Here is an 18,930-nt window from a genome sequence, read left to right as displayed (position 1 = left end):
TATCACTGACCAATCCAACGTAACTGTTGTCCATAACAGCATCTACCAGAAAACCAAGTAGAATGCGAGTACTGTGGGAAAAAGACCAGCGATATACTGAATTTCACATTGTCACAGGAGCCTAAGGTGAGATACATCTACTTAAACAGTATCACTAGATGTACCTATCACACGTCTCACCATCTTGTATCCTCTTGATTCTGGACACATCCATAGTTCTGCTGTGCCCAGCAACAGGTCCTGCGTCAGATGCTGGTGAAGCTGAGATGTTTATTGGAGGGCACAAGCTACACAACAGTATGTGATCAGAAATCAAAGGAAGAGAAACCAGCCAAGGAGATGAAGCTACACGTCCGTGGCAGGAAGATGGAACACCGCAATAAGTTTATCAATGAATTACCAAATGGACTAAGGTACACACTGAAAGGACTGCATCACTCTGGATACAACCGTAAGCTGTAACATTAATCTAAGAAACTTTATTTTGCAGAGCACAAACAAAAATGAAAGTTTACAAAGATAACTCTGTTCCAGATGTAGAAAAGACCTGTGAGTAACATACACACAAACAGCCTCTTTCCGTGCTTCTCATGATGACAAAAACTGTTTTTACTTTGTCTTTGTGACTGATTATTATATGCTGGTGTTTAGATACCCCATCATTAAAGGTCCTCCGCTTCAGACTCTCTGCTGCTCCAGAAAAAGAGTGTTGGACAGTGCTGCAGGGCAACACTTCTGAAAAATACTTGAAAAATAAAGAGGAGGAAGAACATGTGTCAGTGCCTTGTTGTGATCACAGTCTAGCTCACTTTGGCTTATGTCGCCATCAGGTACACGCAAATCATCAAATTTGTTTAATTATTTATATGTAAACGTGTTTTCTTGCAAACAGAAATCACATTAATTTCTGTCATCTCATTTAATGTTCATAGTTTATGCATATGAAAACCACCAAGATTAGTTTTGTGTAAGAATAAATACTGATACCAGGTGGTCACGGTGTGCAGCAATATCAGTACCAACACAAGATTTTTGTCAATGTAAACTGTCCAGTTCCCATGATGCCATGCATCTTAGGGTTCTACTAGCTCAGGGTTACTTATTTAGGTCCTACGAGAGCTGCAGTTCAGCAGGTTTTTCACATCTCCCTTCTCTAACACTCTTGACTTAATGAGTTATTGTGCAGAACTTGATTGACTGTTAGATCAATTTCATTTAATTCAGGTGTGTTGAAGCAGGAATACCTTGAAAACTTGCTGAATTTTGGAAACCCCGAGTAACTATACTTTAGCTAAAAGTGGGGACAGGCAGCCAAATAGAGGGGAACACTCAGCATTCGTAGGTTAAGCTCTAAAATATTTTAATACTAAACCTTGAAAAACCCTGCAAAGCAGCCTACAAAAATAAGATTTGCTTTTCTGATTTCATAAAACCTTCTGGTGATAACCAATTAACATTTTTTCAATTGATTATCCTTTTTCTTTTTTAGGGATTTGGGCTTCTCCAGAAATGTTACTCCAATGGCAAGAAATTTATTACCATTTTTCCTGATGGCTCTGCTCAGGTCTTGTATCCCTTCACATGGAAACAATTATTAACAGATTCTAATAATGTGATGCCTCACTTTTCACATAAAGACCAGAATACCAAAGAGAAATGATAAAATAGGTCCTTCTAATCCTAACAAAAATCAGTCTAAAAGAAATGACTGTTCATGTCAAGTGCATGTGAAATGCATGCAACATTCATTCTGCAGTGGTTGTTTGTTTCCTTACCATGGTTACAGTTATCCCTCAGGCATTTTGGCCCTTGTTGTTGTGGTCACTGAGCAAAATGTAAGAGTCTGCATTGTGTTTGAGGACAGCAGTTCTTCCAGTAAACCAGTTAGAGCTGTGTTTCAGTCTGATGGCAGGGCGACGTGTTACCACAGCAATGGAAACATATGGTAATTAGCATTCATCATGATTTGCTTTTAAGTGCAGTCGTGATAAATACAATAAAAAGTAGCAATTTTTATTCATTTGTTTTAAAGCTGTTACCCAGACCACTTAATGGTTTCAATATGAGGAAGAAAAGGGATTGAAACGTAAGCAACTCATATATTATTTTTGTGCTCATACTGCAGGCTGACCTTAAACCGATCAGGTGGTCAGTGTTTGACAGATGTAGGTACCAGAACTTGTCAGTGGAGCTGGAGCAATGTCAACCATATTCCCTCTACCTTCCACCCCATCTTCCTGTCCCTTAACAAAATGGTTGGAATCCGAGTTTTGGGAAACAAAGAAGTGTTTGTGTCCTTCTTGGCAAAAGGTCAACAGGCAAAGTTCAATGTGGGTGCCTGCTGTACTCAGGTAAATATCCAGCATGGTTCCTCTTTTTAAACAGTAACATTTTAACCACAGTGAAAGTAATTATACACCAACTCAAAGCTTATAGTTTATCATTTATGGCCAAAATAGCACATAACGTAAAAACATATTCCTATGATTTCATACCAGATTTAAGCACTGCACTGGTTCATTTGACCATCAAAATACAACAAAGGTTTGCTTTGTTAAAGGAGGAATGTGAAATTCCTGGTTCAGCATCATCAGTTCAAAAGGAAGACATAGTAGTACTGGTAGCCAAGATCAGGATCCACATGGCAATCCAGCATCTCCACAAGTGTTTGAGGATGCCATTCCACCCACGGCTGTTCAAGAGCACACTTGCTCCCCATCTCCGTGCTGCTGCCCAGAGACTTCTGGAGGACCAAGCTGATGTGATAATGACTGATGATGATAGAGTCTTCATCTACGAGTATTTAAAGGATTGTTAATGTGCGGTAAATGAACTCAAAGTGCTTTATACTACACGGCACATTTAGCCATTCACACACATACCCCAAATGACACATATTGGTGAAACATCTTGCCGAAGAACACTTAGATGTGTAGTCAGGGTAAGCGTGGAACTGATCCTCGACCTTTGTGATATAATAGGTAAAACCCCTATGATTACACTGAAGAGGATTAATATCCTATACAAGTAGTTTTTGACATCAATTTAAATCTTATCATTTTACTGGGATTTGGTCAGGCTGAATTAAAACTACTGCATTAAAGAATAGTTCAAAAGTGATGTGTAATCTATATAACTTCTCTGTGTTCTACAATGAAAAATATTTACATCTATTAATCTTTTTTCAGCACATATTTAATGAATAAAGAACTAGATTTTCTTTCAACTGTCAGAGAATTAATGCAAGTTTTGTGTTTTCATGCCATGCTTTAATCTGACCAAAGACAAAACAGAACAGTGATTTTATAACATATTCAGAGGCTACAAAAGGGGCTTAGGCCTTTTTAATGCACGTTAGATGTGGTGCAGTACTGCAGTTGTGCTCATGCCTAACATGGTTTGCCTCAACTAATCAAATAGTGTAAAAGCCTATTGAACCCCTTATTACATTAGCTTGAGCAGATGGCCCATTGCCATACCAGATTATGTTTATTCCCAAATCATTTGGCCTAGAAGGACATTAATAAAAGTCATATCTAGGAATTTTACATCTCATACCTAAATTACAATGACTAAGTAGCAAATAAATAGTTAAATAAAATATATTTATAGCTAAAGCAAAATAAACTTATATTTAATCTGATCGGCACACATTGTAAACTTGATATTTCAAAAATCTGTACAATACATATATTTTTTCAAATCTAGAAACAAAATGAAAAACCATCAAATTGCCTGTTGATAATACAAGATGGAAAAAAGATGGTGTGTGGCTGCAGGGAAAATCCCAACACTTATAGGACTGCAGCTCTCAAGGACCAGAGTTGGTCACCAGGTCACCCCTGGTCTAGATGTAAAAACTTTTCCTGAGGAATGTGTAAATTACACTTTTCAGCCACATTGCAATGGTGCATACCAACAGCCAGCAGTTTGCTTTGCTTAAAAGCCAGGTGTCTTCTGACCTTCAGGACAGGGTACTAAAGGCAAATTACTTGTCTTAATACTAAAACTGTTGAGACTTGGGCCTTGTAGCTGATAGCATGGATTATGGACCACCGGAAAAACGGACCTCAGCATGCCTAACAGGAGGTCTATCATTTTTAAAAAGCAGCATGGAAGTGCTGCAGGAGAATGTGCATTTGTTCACATCACATTTCCAATATAACTTGCTAGATGCTACTGTGAAACAATTAGTGAATAGGAACTGATCCAGGACTTGTCGAATGTGCCCCCACTATTTATTTTTTTTTTAAACTATGTAAAGGACTTTGTTGCTGTGTAACATAAAAAGTGCTTTATAAATAACATTTGATTAAATCTTATTAAAAAAAAATCTGCTCAACACCACAAAGGAAATGGTGAATTTTAACAGATGTGGGACTGCCAGAGACCCTGTGGCAATCAAAGGTGACAGTAGACCAAGTTACTGTGTATAACCCGATAGGTAAAGCTTCGTTTCAGAAGCCATCTGCGCGCACCGCCCTAAAAAGCAGATGTGTATCTATTTATGTTGCAACTTTGTGGAATTGACTAAGTGATGATTTTAAATTATTATTAATTCTGCTATGCATTGCTGGTAATCTAGCTCCAAATCATCTCTCTAAAAAGGCCATTAAATAAAACCCCTGGTGAAAGGGCCCACCATCTGTTTTGGGTATGTTTGGTTCTTTTATCATAATTGGTAGGTTGCATTTTTAAAGTAAATTTTTTCTAAATAAATGCCAGAGAGTGATGTGGGAAACAGGCCTGTCAAGCATTTGTGGCAGCATTTGCTGTGCAAGATGCTCGTAAAAATTATATTCATTGAAGGCCTTTTGAACATCAGGGGTAAGAAGGGCAAATAGTCTGAGTAAAATGTGATGATCTGTGTGAGGTTTCCATAGATTTGATTTTGTGGAAATAAGGGAAGTTGGTGCTAGGATCACATACATACAGCGGTAATGTAGGTAACCCAGGATAATGCCGAATACGAGACTATTTCAGATGTCTCTTGAAACGATGAAGATTCTACACGTTGTGAAGTAAACGAACTTAGGAGGGGTGAAGAACAGTCTCTGTGGTTGTCTAAACATGTGTTTTATCTGCACTATAGTGTCAAGTCCTGATAAAGGTGGCTGCAGTCTCCCGCCAGCTCATTGGTAATACATATCTTCCATTCTGGAACAAATTATACAACCATCAGAGCTTGTTCTACAATACTAAAACAAATTTTCAATTACAAAGTCAAAGAGCATATACCTCTTGTTTCACATTACAGCCATAATAAGGCACAACAAAAACAAGGCCTGGAGCATTCAGCCTCACTGAATAGCCATAAGCTTCAGGCACCTGGCTTAGAGGCAAAGGGTGGGTTTTTCCTAAAAAGAAAAGAACAAAAAGAGAGAATGACAGCGACTTGACAACCTTTTTTCCAAATAAAGCTTAGGTTAAAGCAGGTATTTGTCATACGCACATCCAGCTGTATTTCAGCTGCGCTGTCTCCTTCAACTACCAGCTTCATCGTGTTGTGGTCACAGTGAAGTAAAAAGTTCAAATGTCTCCACATTGCTTCCTCAGCCATTTCATCAGCCATGTCTTGAGGGAAAAAAAGGGAGGGAGCCAAACCCATTTTCAATATACACACTGTGCCACATTGTTGTGCAGTAATCCATTACTTTCTAAGACAGAGACTCCGACAGGAAATCAAATTCTTTTCCATTAATTAGCGTGTTTCCCTTCAATACTACTGAGGTTGCGGCCTTACTAGTAACTTTTTTTGTTTAACTACTTTGGTCAATACATGCAAAATAAAACAAGTTAAACTCAAAGCTATAGAGCACAGGACCAACATTGCCACTATAGGTTGGCATTTCTTTTGTCTGTTTTTACCTTCCATCACAGAACTACAAAATTCAAGGCAACAGAAAAGAGCTCAATATGATTGATGCTGAGCGTTTTAGTCACAACTTTTAACATTGTATATGTGAAAGAACCAGGTGAGTCAGCTGAAACCAATCAGATCAACAGCTTTCAGCTGTATTGATGACAACATGGGAGCTTGTGGAACTTTGATGTCTGATTCTATCATCTTCCCTATGCATTATAAATACATTTTTAGGATTGTTGTAATAATTTGATTGCAAAATAAGCTCTTAATCGATTTTTGTTAGTTTTTGCTTTCTGCTTATGAGTTGGACACTAGGATGTAATACCATGAAATTCACATGGCTGTGCTTTCCTGAAGAAGCATGCTGGCTCACTGTCATGCTGCAAATGGCTAATATGCACGCCCCAGTGTAAACTCATACATGTAGCAGCCTGTATTTACCACAGCACTGATGACAACTTTTCCTTCTCCTATCCTGTTAAATGAAATATTACTATTGATCACTGGGCTCTTGATGCTACAAAGCAGCCAAGTGTACAAGTCAGTGTGTATTTTCATGACTATCATTATTGTGAAAACTTGAATATTTAGAGACAAACCCAAAGACATTTCTAAGCTTAAGATTTTTATTCTAATTCATTTGTTCATTCATTCATTTGTTCGTTAATTCATTAATTCATTCAGTCATTTTCTTAACCGCTTTGTCCAGTTAAGGTTCACAAGGAACTGGAGCTTATTCTAGCACAGAACAGGTCACCAGTCTATCACAAAGCTAAATTTATTCTAAATTCACAGTTTAAAATGTCAAAGAAAATAAAATCACTTCATTTGATCACAACAATTTCAGATTTTATCTGCATTATAAAGTTATTATGGACAAAGCCACCGATTCCCAGTCCCTCAGAGTGAAAAGGGCTTTCTCAACTAGTGATCAAACCTACAGTCATATCCTGATTTTGTGGAGACCCACAGGGATTTTGGACAGATAAGAACATTTAACCCCCCCCCCCCCCCCCCCCCCACTCATTTTTGTGCCAAAAAAAATGCTTAATTGTGATTGTTCATTCTAATATGTGTTTAAATTGATGGTTTATTTAGTAGTTTCAGAGATACAAAACATACACTTATAATTACTACAGATGTTCTTGGAGGTCACTTTAATATGAGCAATCTACACAGGCACCTTAAGGTGGCTTAGGGGATCCTTGAGACTGAAACAAGGAAGTGTTCAGTAAGCCGCGTAGTTCATTGCATACAGCCACCTATTGAAATGCCTGTCATTTATGTCACAGAAATAAAGTAGATGTAATGTTTCTTTACACTCACACACACTTGGGAGTTGTTTGTGTTCAAGTGTGCAACAATTTACAGGACTGAAATAGAACATCCGATGGTATTTAGAGCTAACTCTAATTTGACAACAATTGAAATTATATTCAGTGGCTTTGAAATAACAGTTATTCAGACTTACTGTTGTTTGTTGAAACAATAAAATTGTTTAATTGAAAAAATTTCAAGAACTTATCAAGTCTGAAGATTACTTTCACGGGTCCAGTCTGTATCTACAATCAGGGTATTCCTGACCCTAATACTAGCCTAGGGAGAACTCGAGCAGGAATTTCCAAAACCTTCACACTTTTCACACCTTCTTTTAGTTTGGTTTCTGTTCATACTGCACTGAATAAAAAACAAACTGCCTGGACAACGTCCAATAGTTAAAACAACTGCTCACTATGGCACAATACTCCCACAAAAACACAGTTTTGCAGCTAGAAATTAGCCAACATAGATTAAGCTATATATACAGGAAGATGTTTTAATGCAGGTGGGTCACGTTTTTTTTTTTTTTCTTTCTCCTTCTTTGCTCTTAATTTTTATCGACATGACAGGTATTTTACTTCCCAAGTGCTGGAGTCCCCTTTGATGTAAAGCTTTGCAGGAGTAGCTGTTTCCAAACCTTGCGGTTATTGCGAGAAAAGTTCTCATTATCCTGACTTCGCAGCCATTTATGTATATCAGAAAAGAATGGATCTGAAAACCGGAATAGTTGATGATACTATGTCTATACAACATTCTCAGAATCAAAATAATCAAACCCCAAAGTGGCAAAATAACAGATAATGGTTCAGTGTGATATTACACAAGTTAAAAAAAACTTTAGATCAAGTTCAGCCTAAAAAAAAAAATACCTTCAAATATATTTTTGTGTTTTCCTCTTTTCCTTATTATTGTAAATTAAATTAATGACAAAACAACACCAATCACATGAAATATAAAAACTCAACTCAGTTCAACTCAACTTTATTTATAAAGCCCTTTAAAACAACCAGAGTTGAAACAAAGAACGAATAAATAAAAATAATGTTAAGAAAAGGAAGGGATGGGAGTTAAGATTACATAATGTCTTTACATGTGGATCAGGTCAGTTATAAATGTTTACTTGCCTAATCTTCTAATAAGCGGATGAGGCATGGTAGACGATCTTTAGGTATTTAGCAGCACGGCAACCAGTGGTGTAATCCAGGGTATACACAGGTATACAGAGTATACCCACTTCTTTTTCAGTCAGCATTGAGTATACCCACTTCTAAACTCCCTGTGATGCTGCTTTCTACAATTACAAACCCAGTACAGTACTAATACCCACATGTATTTGTGTCACCCAGCAGCTCTGCTAAGGTTAGCCTTAACCAGTTAGCCATCAGCTGCATTAACTTTAGCCTAAAGATAAACATAATAAAGATATATGTATATTTGTCTATGAGAACTGTCTCACCAGTCTGTGTTCACGTACTGGTTTAATCATTTCATAACTCTTCCTCTCTGAAACTGAAGAGCAGAACTGATGTGACAAGGAGCAGATATACTGATGGATTTTTGGGGTAAACTAAAGAGAGTAGTTTTTATTTGTCACTTTTTCTGAAAGTATTTTTCTGGGCTACTTTTTTTTTTTTAAGTCAAAAAATTGAGAGTATACACACTTCTTGAGGGTCCACTACACCACTGACTGCAACTTACAACAGTCTAGTGCTACCTGACTTCCAACAACTAACTTTTTTTTATTTACAGAGTTTCTTATGCCCATTTCTGAATTTTGCATGCTGGATAATGAAGTCCCTATATTACTAAACTCATACCATCACAATACATAAATGGGTCATGGGTGTGGATCAGTAAAACTGGACCTGTGCAGTACTCTGGTCTTGTGGTTTTTAATTTTACTCTGTTAAATACATGCTGTTGGCTTTACTTTTCCTCCTACCAAACAATAATCTGCATCACTTCCTTTGTTTCCTTGATGCTTCATAACATTTGCATGCATCGCTACCTTATTTCCATTATAATTTATTCACAAAAGAAAAGTGATATTTCAACAAACAATAATTGTAATTTGCAGGTGTTTCCACAGTGCTTAGCACATTAGCCTCAAGTCTTGTAAAATTTTGTTACTCTTGTGAGATTTTACAAAAGTTTCAGCTCATGCAAGGTAGATGTCGCGTTATTCTGGGATTTTCTACTTGCTGTGGAGAATTTGCTACGGCTTGTTGAAGCTTTCTCATTTTCTTCTAAAATTGAAATTTGCTGTTTGTTCCACACCTTGCAATCTTTACCGAAGATGAACTGATAATGATCCCCATGTCATGTCCAGGGACATGTAAATGTCAGAAGTGTTTCTCTTGCACTTTTGCGGAATGTTTATATATAAAAAATATCTGAAAAACCACCTCATGAGAGCATATAAACTTTCTTTTTAGCAATATTTATCACCTTTTTAAAAATGTATTTCCATTAGCATTGTTTTTTTTTTTGTTTTTTTTTTTGCAATATTTAGTTTTTGCACAATTTTAGGTGTAATGGAAACACACCTGTCTTTCTGGTTGCTGGATTGTCCATTTGCAAGTGAACCAACTCCCAGCTTTCAAGTAGACCAGAGTCCACAGAGTGGCCAGGTGCTCAAACAAATCCTATTATACCTGGAAGCAGACAAAGGTCAGTTTACAGCATGCCAAAACAGCAGCAGTGTGAATACAGATTTCCGTTTCTTTTCAGCACAGGTCAGGTTGACCTGTTGTATAGATCATTGCACTCTTACACACAGTAATTTTATAGTTAGTTGAACCAGTATGAGGGATGATAGAAAGTATGCTGAATGGATCTTGTGGACAGAAGTTGGTAGCTGCAGACCTCCATATGGCCACACTGTTAGCTCAAACCCAGATTCTCTATGAGCCAAAGTCTCTGCAGGCCTTTCCATTCTTCTGCAATGGACAACATCCTCAAACTCAACAGCAGCCATAATCAGTCAGAAAAACTAATTTCTCCACGAGCCTCACCCTCTTCTCACCCCATATGTCTTAACCCTCTATGGCATGGTGTTGCCCTCAGGCAACAAACCACTATTTTGGCCCACACACCGCCCCTCTAATTTTTTTTAAATCAAAACATCACATAAAAAGTCTCATAAGTTTGAGACCAATGAAATTTGAGCTGGGTGTGGCTTTGACCTTTTGTCTTGGGGTGAAACAGTCCTTTCTGGGAACACAGTCGACTTGGACACACTGCCAGAAGAAGGTAAGATAAATCTAACTTTTTAACATGTTTAAATTTAAACAACTTTGTATGAATAATTTCTGTGATGTGCATAAATAAGTGAAGAAGCATATTTGATTCATTAAAGATACTTTTTGTCTAAATTTATTGACTAAAATGGCAGTTTGTCATTCGTTGCCTCAGGGCAACATTGTGCAGTTAGACCACTTTTGTGTGAACTATAGTTATAGTGGGATGCATAGTTATCAACATAATCAATTTTTTGCTTTACTGTCTACTATTACTCACAGGAAATGGAAGCACGAATATTTTATGGATATAAAGAACATGATGAAGAAGAGTGGACTCCAGAATCAGGTTTGAGGGAGAGTTAGGAAATCAGGATTCAGTCAGTAGACTAACATACTTTATGGAATGAACATGTGCATGTATGTATGTGCGTACATGCATCAGTGGGTGAAGAGAGGTCTATGAAATGAAAAATACTTTATTAATCCCCACAGGGAAATTCAATACACACACACATATATGTATATATATATACACATACATATATATATATAGACAACATAGTCTGGAGCGTAAGAAAGGTCGTCCCAGTTCCACAATTGCTGCGGAGAACGAGGAAAAGAAGTGAAGAAGACCCACTACACCTATTCCGGTCTATGATGTGCGTCTGGATGCCACAGCCCACTGGATGGTAATGGATGAGAAAGGGAGATGCAAGCTACCAGGATGAATAGATACACCTAAAGCCAAGTGCCAAAAATGTGATGGCCACCTCTGTTTCACATCCACCAGCAACTACTTCAAGAAGTTTCATACAGAGTGACACAGACTGCTTTGTATAAAAGATAAACACAGTACCACAAAGAGCACACATACAGAAACAAACACACACTGCAGCTAATCTCTGATGCACTAATTGATCATTTGTGGCAATTTGTTTAAATAAAACTTGTTGCAATTGAAATAAAATTTTCTAAAGGATTACTTTTTTGTTCTTCATTCCAATAATATAAAAAACCTTGCCGTTTTAGTACCCTCATAGCATGTTGTTGCCCTGAGGCAACAAACCAAAATCTGGTGGTTGGGGGGGCCACAGATTTTCTGACTGATATATAAGGACTCCAAGCTCCCAAACTAGGGTGGAATATTTTTTTCCTCATAAAATAAAAAGTCATGCCATAGAGGGTTAACATACCGTCCTTCTACAGTGTAATCCCACCCCTCACCTTCGGCATAGTCTGACAATTTAGCAGCCAATAAAATGATAGGGGGTGTCAAACCGCTGACACACTGAAATTAGATTGTGCTCAAACACTACACCATTAAAACCACTTCTGTTGTACAGAGGTTTTTGTGCTTTTCATAACAGTTAAAAACTTAATGACTTAGACATTTTAAGAACCATTTATTTTAAGCTTTAACTAAGCTAGATATGCAAATGAGCAGTCACCACCAGTTTCTTTCAAAACATTTATTGTTTCAGTTTGACTAGCCTTGGCGAGACGTGTGTGGAAAAAGCACATGTTCATAAGAAAGAAAAGGCAGGTGTTCAGGTGGATAAAAAGGCAGGGGAGTATCTGGAGCCTGGGCAACTGCAGATGGAGGCACTGTTGGCTTTGTTTCCAATCCATGATGCCATGGATAATGCACTTTAGGAACATCATAAGGATACACAGGCATCATGTTTGGATAATGGGGTCCAAAAGACCACGGAAAGTATGAAAGAGGCATCTGTGGAAAAGTTACAGTTTTTGGTTCTTGAGTGGTAGTTGGTTCAGTTGTTGTGGGGGAGGGGGGGACAAAAGGATAAGAAAACTGAGCATAAGGGGGATAATTTGGATATTCAGGCAGGTTTGCGGCATGATCAGTTGTTGCAGGATAGGAATGAGGAAACTGGATTTGAAAAGGGGTTTGCATGAGGCAAGTGATAAACTGGTGGCAAAACCTGAATCTGGGGATCCTGGGGTGCTGGTTGAGACACCTGAACCTGGGCATCCTGGCTTGCTTGAGGGGCAGATTGAACCTGGGCATCCTGATTTACCTTTGGGGCCATTTGAACCTGGTCATCATAGTGTTTATGATTCAAATGCAGCCAGAGGTGTTCAAGGGGATTAGGATGCCAGTGATGCTCCTGGGGCTTGTGGTGCCAGTGATGCTCCTGGGGCTTGTGGTGCCAGTGATGACCCAGGGGCTCGTGGTGCCAGTGATGACCCAGGGGCTCGTGGTGCCAGTGATGACCCAGGGGCTCGTGGTGCCAGTGATGACCCAGGGGCTCGTGGTGCCAGTGATGACCCAGGGGCTCGTGGTGCCAGTGATGACCCAGGGGCTCATGATGCTTATGGGGCTCATGATGCTTATGGGGCTCATGATGCTTATGGGGCTCATGATGCTTATGGGGCTCATGATGCTTATGGGGCTCATGATGCTTATGGGGCTCATGATGCTTATGGGGCTCATGATGCTTATGGGGCTCATGATGCTTATGAGGCTCATGATGCTTATGAGGCTCATGATGCTTATGAGGCTCATGATGCTTATGAGGCTCATGATGCTTATGAGGCTCATGATGCTTATGAGGCTCATGAGGCTCATGATGCTTAAAGGGCCAGTGGTGCTTATGAGGCAAATAGTGCTTTTGAGGCTCATCTGTTTCAGGTTTGGGACACAAGAGGGACACTGGATTCCCATGCCACTTCAGTGGTAGTACATAGCTTCCACCCTGTAAGATGAAAGCAAATTAGAGCAAGGTATCACAATCTTGTCATAAGTGTCACCCAGTTAGTAGTAAGCTTAACTACACTAAAAGGTTAGCAGTCAACTAGAGCAACGCTGGCATCTTGTAGCCAAAAATCAGTTATCAGGGCCAACAAGGTTTTTACCCTAAATGGATTACAAAGTCAACACTTTAATTGTATATCAGCAAATATTACCTGTTGAACCACATGGCAGCCATCATATGGAACCGTCATAATAAATACCAGGGAGTTACCATGCATGTTATAGCCACATTTTGGGGGGACCAAGGACACAGGCAGATGTGATTTGTCCTCTAAGGGCAATAAGAGATTTGCACCATAATGCTAGCCTTGGCATAAACATATCATTTTGAAATGCAACAGTCACTGAAGCTCAAAAATACCTTGTTCCACTGTAAGATGAGAAGCTTCAGGTCCAAGGTACCTAAACTTCATGTGATCTCCTAAACAGTGCAGAGATGTTCCCATGTGGTTCCATTTGTCTTTTGACGACACATAATCTTTTAAATTGGACCAGCCTGTTGCAGGGGACAAAAAAAAAAAAAAAAAAGCTCAACTTAAACCAAAATAGCCTTTTTTTGGTGAATGAGAGAGAAAGAAAAAAAAAAAGAAAAAAGTGTAACCAAACTCAATAGAAACCTCGAAGTAGCTTGAGGGGGACGCTCGACAAACTGAAACAGAACCTAAAGGATAACGGCAGCATTATCTGCCATTGAAAAGCTTTCCTATTGGCAAAGTGAAAGCAATTAGACAAATGGTGTATATTCTACTTTCCAACAGTTTGTGTTGCAATATTAAAATAGCAGTAGCTTTGCTTACTTGATGTATAAGAATTGGCATACTACTACAAAGCAAATAAACGGGATGAGGTGGACATGCCTGGGAAGTCCGCTTGATAAGCCGTTTCCTCTTCAGTAGCATTGGAGGAGGCTTTCCCGGTCCCTTCCGTTCCCCCTGAGCCTTTTCGCAGAACGTCTCTGAACACGATTTGTCCTTCTTGAACGCCCGCCGGAGTGGCGACAGCAGCATCTGCCGGTGGTTTTTGTTTCTCTGTTTTCTTTAGTCGAAGGCAGTCTGTTGTTTGCACTAAATGACATGTCAGAATCACGACTGCAGCCAAACAGACAGAGGCACTTTTCCTTTTTTCTTTACGCATCATTCAATAGTGCGTAACTCCTGAAAACACAGAGCTGGAATAACGTGTTTCGTCTCAACTATTTCTATTGACACGTTTTCCGACAGCAAGTGCGTCTGACGCTGCAACGCCCAATCAAATAACAGCACAGAAGGTGGTCTTTAATTATTTAAAATGGGTTACACCTGATGGAATGGAACAAACGCCCTGAGGCTGCGCATTAGTGATTGATTAATATTACTTGAGCTTGTAAAACCACTGGATGTTTCATATCTTACAAGTAAATAACCAGACATTTTTCTTTGACCTAGATAACAGTAAAATGCATGATTGCTCTGCCATCTGTTGGAGAAATGGTAATATGGCAGTGAATGACAAACTTATAACTGCAATGCTTATTCTCTTGATTATAATCAACACTGTCGTGTCATCAATGTTTTCTTAAACTTATACTGAAAAAGTAATATGATATATTAAAAAATAGATATAGCTGTAAAAAAAATCCTTGCTGCACGCTTTAATCTAATTCTGTTTAAATCTAAAAAGAAATGATGAGACTATTAATCAAGATTTAAACATGCATGGCAACTTATCTAAACAGGTAAACTAACCTTACAAGTGGTTTGTAAGCAGCTGGGTTACATATAGAACTCTTATGTTTCCACATTCAAGTTTGTGTATTTATTTATTTTATTTTTTTTTTTTTTTATCACTGATCCCTTCAATGAAATCTGGATAAGTTGACAATTTATTTAGGCTATTTATGTACATGTCTATTTAACAGGAAGAAATACATAAAAATTGCATCAGAAAATTATAGAGTACGTGTACAGGTTTCTATTCAAGGCTAATTTATCTGTAATTTATCTAAAAAATTATTAAGAAATATTCTAAACTCAACCATAACATAACATTCCTAATAAAATCTTATTCCCCCCCCCCCAAAAAAACAAACAAAAAAGTCCACGTTTTAACTTGTTTTCTTTTAACACTTTTTGTAGGGTTTGTGTATATCATAACCTGTCAGAACATGACAATATGTTTATATGTAAGAACTGCTTCTTCTTCTCCAAGGATACTGACAACACAAGGAAGTTAGAATCAGTACTACACAGTTCACTGCCATTGTGGTGAGTACATGTCCTTGAGTTTTTCATTCTTGTACTGTTTTAGTAGTATATTACTCTCAAATTATTTTTTAAAGCTCACAGTGATGTTTGAAAGTTTCAAGCAGATGTTTCTTTTTACCCATTTAGATCTTTGTCACCAATTTTCCTGATGTTATGATTTTATTATGATTAGGAAACTAAAGACTTCTTTTCTTCTGATTTGAGTGTGTGATCATAATAAAGCATGCTCTTATCTGCTTTTAACAAAATAGAGTGGAAAACAGCAGTGACTATCAGTTATTCAACCGTGGAAAAATAACCACAGATATTGGTGTGACTACAATGGAAAGGAATAAGAAAATGATGACATCCTTCTCTTCCAGTCAGTCTGATCCACACATCTTTAAAAGTGACCAGAGTACTTAACTGTAAATTCATCATTTGAGCAGATCTTTTGTTTCCAATTTTAGTTGCTGCTGAATCATTAGAACAGAGTCTGCTGTTAGACTCCGATGAGCAAGTAAGAAATGTAAAAAGAAAATCGATCTATGAAAATGATACATTAGATCCCTAATATTTCAACTGAACTTTGCATTCTTCCCTGTGTTTGGTAAGAGGAACCAGGAGGGATCTCTGCAACCTGTAAATGACAAATCCATTTGCTGTACCGGTCCTGCAGGGGTTCTGAGAAACAACTGGGAGTCTGAATTCTGTAGGCTGAACTTGACAGCCACTCTTGTAGAGGTACTGAGATTAAATGTCTGTCTCTTGTGGTATAATTTCATCTAGGACACATCCATAGTTCTGCCACAGTATCACTGACCAATCCAACGTAACTGTTGTCCATAACAGCATCTACCAGAAAACCAAGTAGAATGCGAGTACTGTGGGAAAAAGACCAGCGATATACTGAATTTCACATTGTCACAGGAGCCTAAGGTGAGATACATCTACTTAAACAGTATCACTAGATGTACCTATCACACGTCTCACCATCTTGTATCCTCTTGATTCTGGACACATCCATAGTTCTGCTGTGCCCAGCAACAGGTCCTGCGTCAGATGCTGGTGAAGCTGAGATGTTTATTGGAGGGCACAAGCTACACAACAGTATGTGATCAGAAATCAAAGGAAGAGAAACCAGCCAAGGAGATGAAGCTACACGTCCGTGGCAGGAAGATGGAACACCGCAATAAGTTTATCAATGAATTACCAAATGGACTAAGGTACACACTGAAAGGACTGCATCACTCTGGATACAACCGTAAGCTGTAACATTAATCTAAGAAACTTTATTTTGCAGAGCACAAACAAAAATGAAAGTTTACAAAGATAACTCTGTTCCAGATGTAGAAAAGACCTGTGAGTAACATACACACAAACAGCCTCTTTCCGTGCTTCTCATGATGACAAAAACTGTTTTTACTTTGTCTTTGTGACTGATTATTATATGCTGGTGTTTAGATACCCCATCATTAAAGGTCCTCCGCTTCAGACTCTCTGCTGCTCCAGAAAAAGAGTGTTGGACAGTGCTGCAGGGCAACACTTCTGAAAAATACTTGAAAAATAAAGAGGAGGAAGAACATGTGTCAGTGCCTTGTTGTGATCACAGTCTAGCTCACTTTGGCTTATGTCGCCATCAGGTACACGCAAATCATCAAATTTGTTTAATTATTTATATGTAAACGTGTTTTCTTGCAAACAGAAATCACATTAATTTCTGTCATCTCATTTAATGTTCATAGTTTATGCATATGAAAACCACCAAGATTAGTTTTGTGTAAGAATAAATACTGATACCAGGTGGTCACGGTGTGCAGCAATATCAGTACCAACACAAGATTTTTGTCAATGTAAACTGTCCAGTTCCCATGATGCCATGCATCTTAGGGTTCTACTAGCTCAGGGTTACTTATTTAGGTCCTACGAGAGCTGCAGTTCAGCAGGTTTTTCACATCTCCCTTCTCTAACACTCTTGACTTAATGAGTTATTGTGCAGAACTTGATTGACTGTTAGATCAATTTCATTTAATTCAGGTGTGTTGAAGCAGGAATACCTTGAAAACTTGCTGAATTTTGGAAACCCCGAGTAACTATACTTTAGCTAAAAGTGGGGACAGGCAGCCAAATAGAGGGGAACACTCAGCATTCGTAGGTTAAGCTCTAAAATATTTTAATACTAAACCTTGAAAAACCCTGCAAAGCAGCCTACAAAAATAAGATTTGCTTTTCTGATTTCATAAAACCTTCTGGTGATAACCAGTTAACATTTTTTCAATTGATTATCCTTTTTCTTTTTTAGGGATTTGGGCTTCTCCAGAAATGTTACTCCAATGGCAAGAAATTTATTACCATTTTTCCTGATGGCTCTGCTCAGGTCTTGTATCCCTTCACATGGAAACAATTATTAACAGATTCTAATAATGTGATGCCTCACTTTTCACATAAAGACCAGAATACCAAAGAGAAATGATAAAATAGGTCCTTCTAATCCTAACAAAAATCAGTCTAAAAGAAATGACTGTTCATGTCAAGTGCATGTGAAATGCATGCAACATTCATTCTGCAGTGGTTGTTTGTTTCCTTACCATGGTTACAGTTATCCCTCAGGCATTTTGGCCCTTGTTGTTGTGGTCACTGAGCAAAATGTAAGAGTCTGCATTGTGTTTGAGGACAGCAGTTCTTCCAGTAAACCAGTTAGAGCTGTGTTTCAGTCTGATGGCAGGGCGACGTGTTACCACAGCAATGGAAACATATGGTAATTAGCATTCATCATGATTTGCTTTTAAGTGCAGTCGTGATAAATACAATAAAAAGTAGCAATTTTTATTCATTTGTTTTAAAGCTGTTACCCAGACCACTTAATGGTTTCAATATGAGGAAGAAAAGGGATTGAAACGTAAGCAACTCATATATTATTTTTGTGCTCATACTGCAGGCTGACCTTAAACCGATCAGGTGGTCAGTGTTTGACAGATGTAGGTACCAGAACTTGTCAGTGGAGCTGGAGCAATGTCAACCATATTCCCTCTACCTTCCACCCCATCTTCCTGTCCCTTAACAAAATGGTTGGAATCCGAGTTTTGGGAAACAAAGAAGTGTTTGTGTCCTTCTTGGCAAAAGGTCAACAGGCAAAGTTCAATGTGGGTGCCTGCTGTACTCAGGTAAATATCCAGCATGGTTCCTCTTTTTAAACAGTAACATTTTAACCACAGTGAAAGTAATTATACACCAACTCAAAGCTTATAGTTTATCATTTATGGCCAAAATAGCACATAACGTAAAAACATATTCCTATGATTTCATACCAGATTTAAGCACTGCACTGGTTCATTTGACCATCAAAATACAACAAAGGTTTGCTTTGTTAAAGGAGGAATGTGAAATTCCTGGTTCAGCATCATCAGTTCAAAAGGAAGACATAGTAGTACTGGTAGCCAAGATCAGGATCCACATGGCAATCCAGCATCTCCACAAGTGTTTGAGGATGCCATTCCACCCACG

At 38.3% G+C, this 18,930-nt stretch overlaps 1 long non-coding RNA gene across 1 annotated transcript; it reads right to left on the bottom strand.

Moving 5' to 3' along the window:
• Positions 1-13,371: 13,371 nt before the first annotated feature.
• Positions 13,372-14,323, bottom strand: LOC306758197. The gene is made up of 3 exons (XR_013771370.1): positions 14,062-14,323; positions 13,566-13,700; positions 13,372-13,475 (listed from the first exon to the last, which is right to left on the bottom strand). It is a non-coding gene; the product is annotated as an uncharacterized lncRNA (long non-coding RNA).
• Between the last annotated feature and the right edge of the window lie 4,607 nt (positions 14,324-18,930).

Source organism: Telmatherina bonti (assembly GCF_933228915.1).
Source record: "Telmatherina bonti genome assembly, chromosome: 7".
Classification (NCBI taxonomy): Eukaryota; Metazoa; Chordata; class Actinopteri; order Atheriniformes; family Telmatherinidae; genus Telmatherina; species Telmatherina bonti.
The sequence above is the reverse complement of the archived record's forward strand: the minus strand, read 5'-3'. Positions and strand labels throughout refer to the sequence as shown.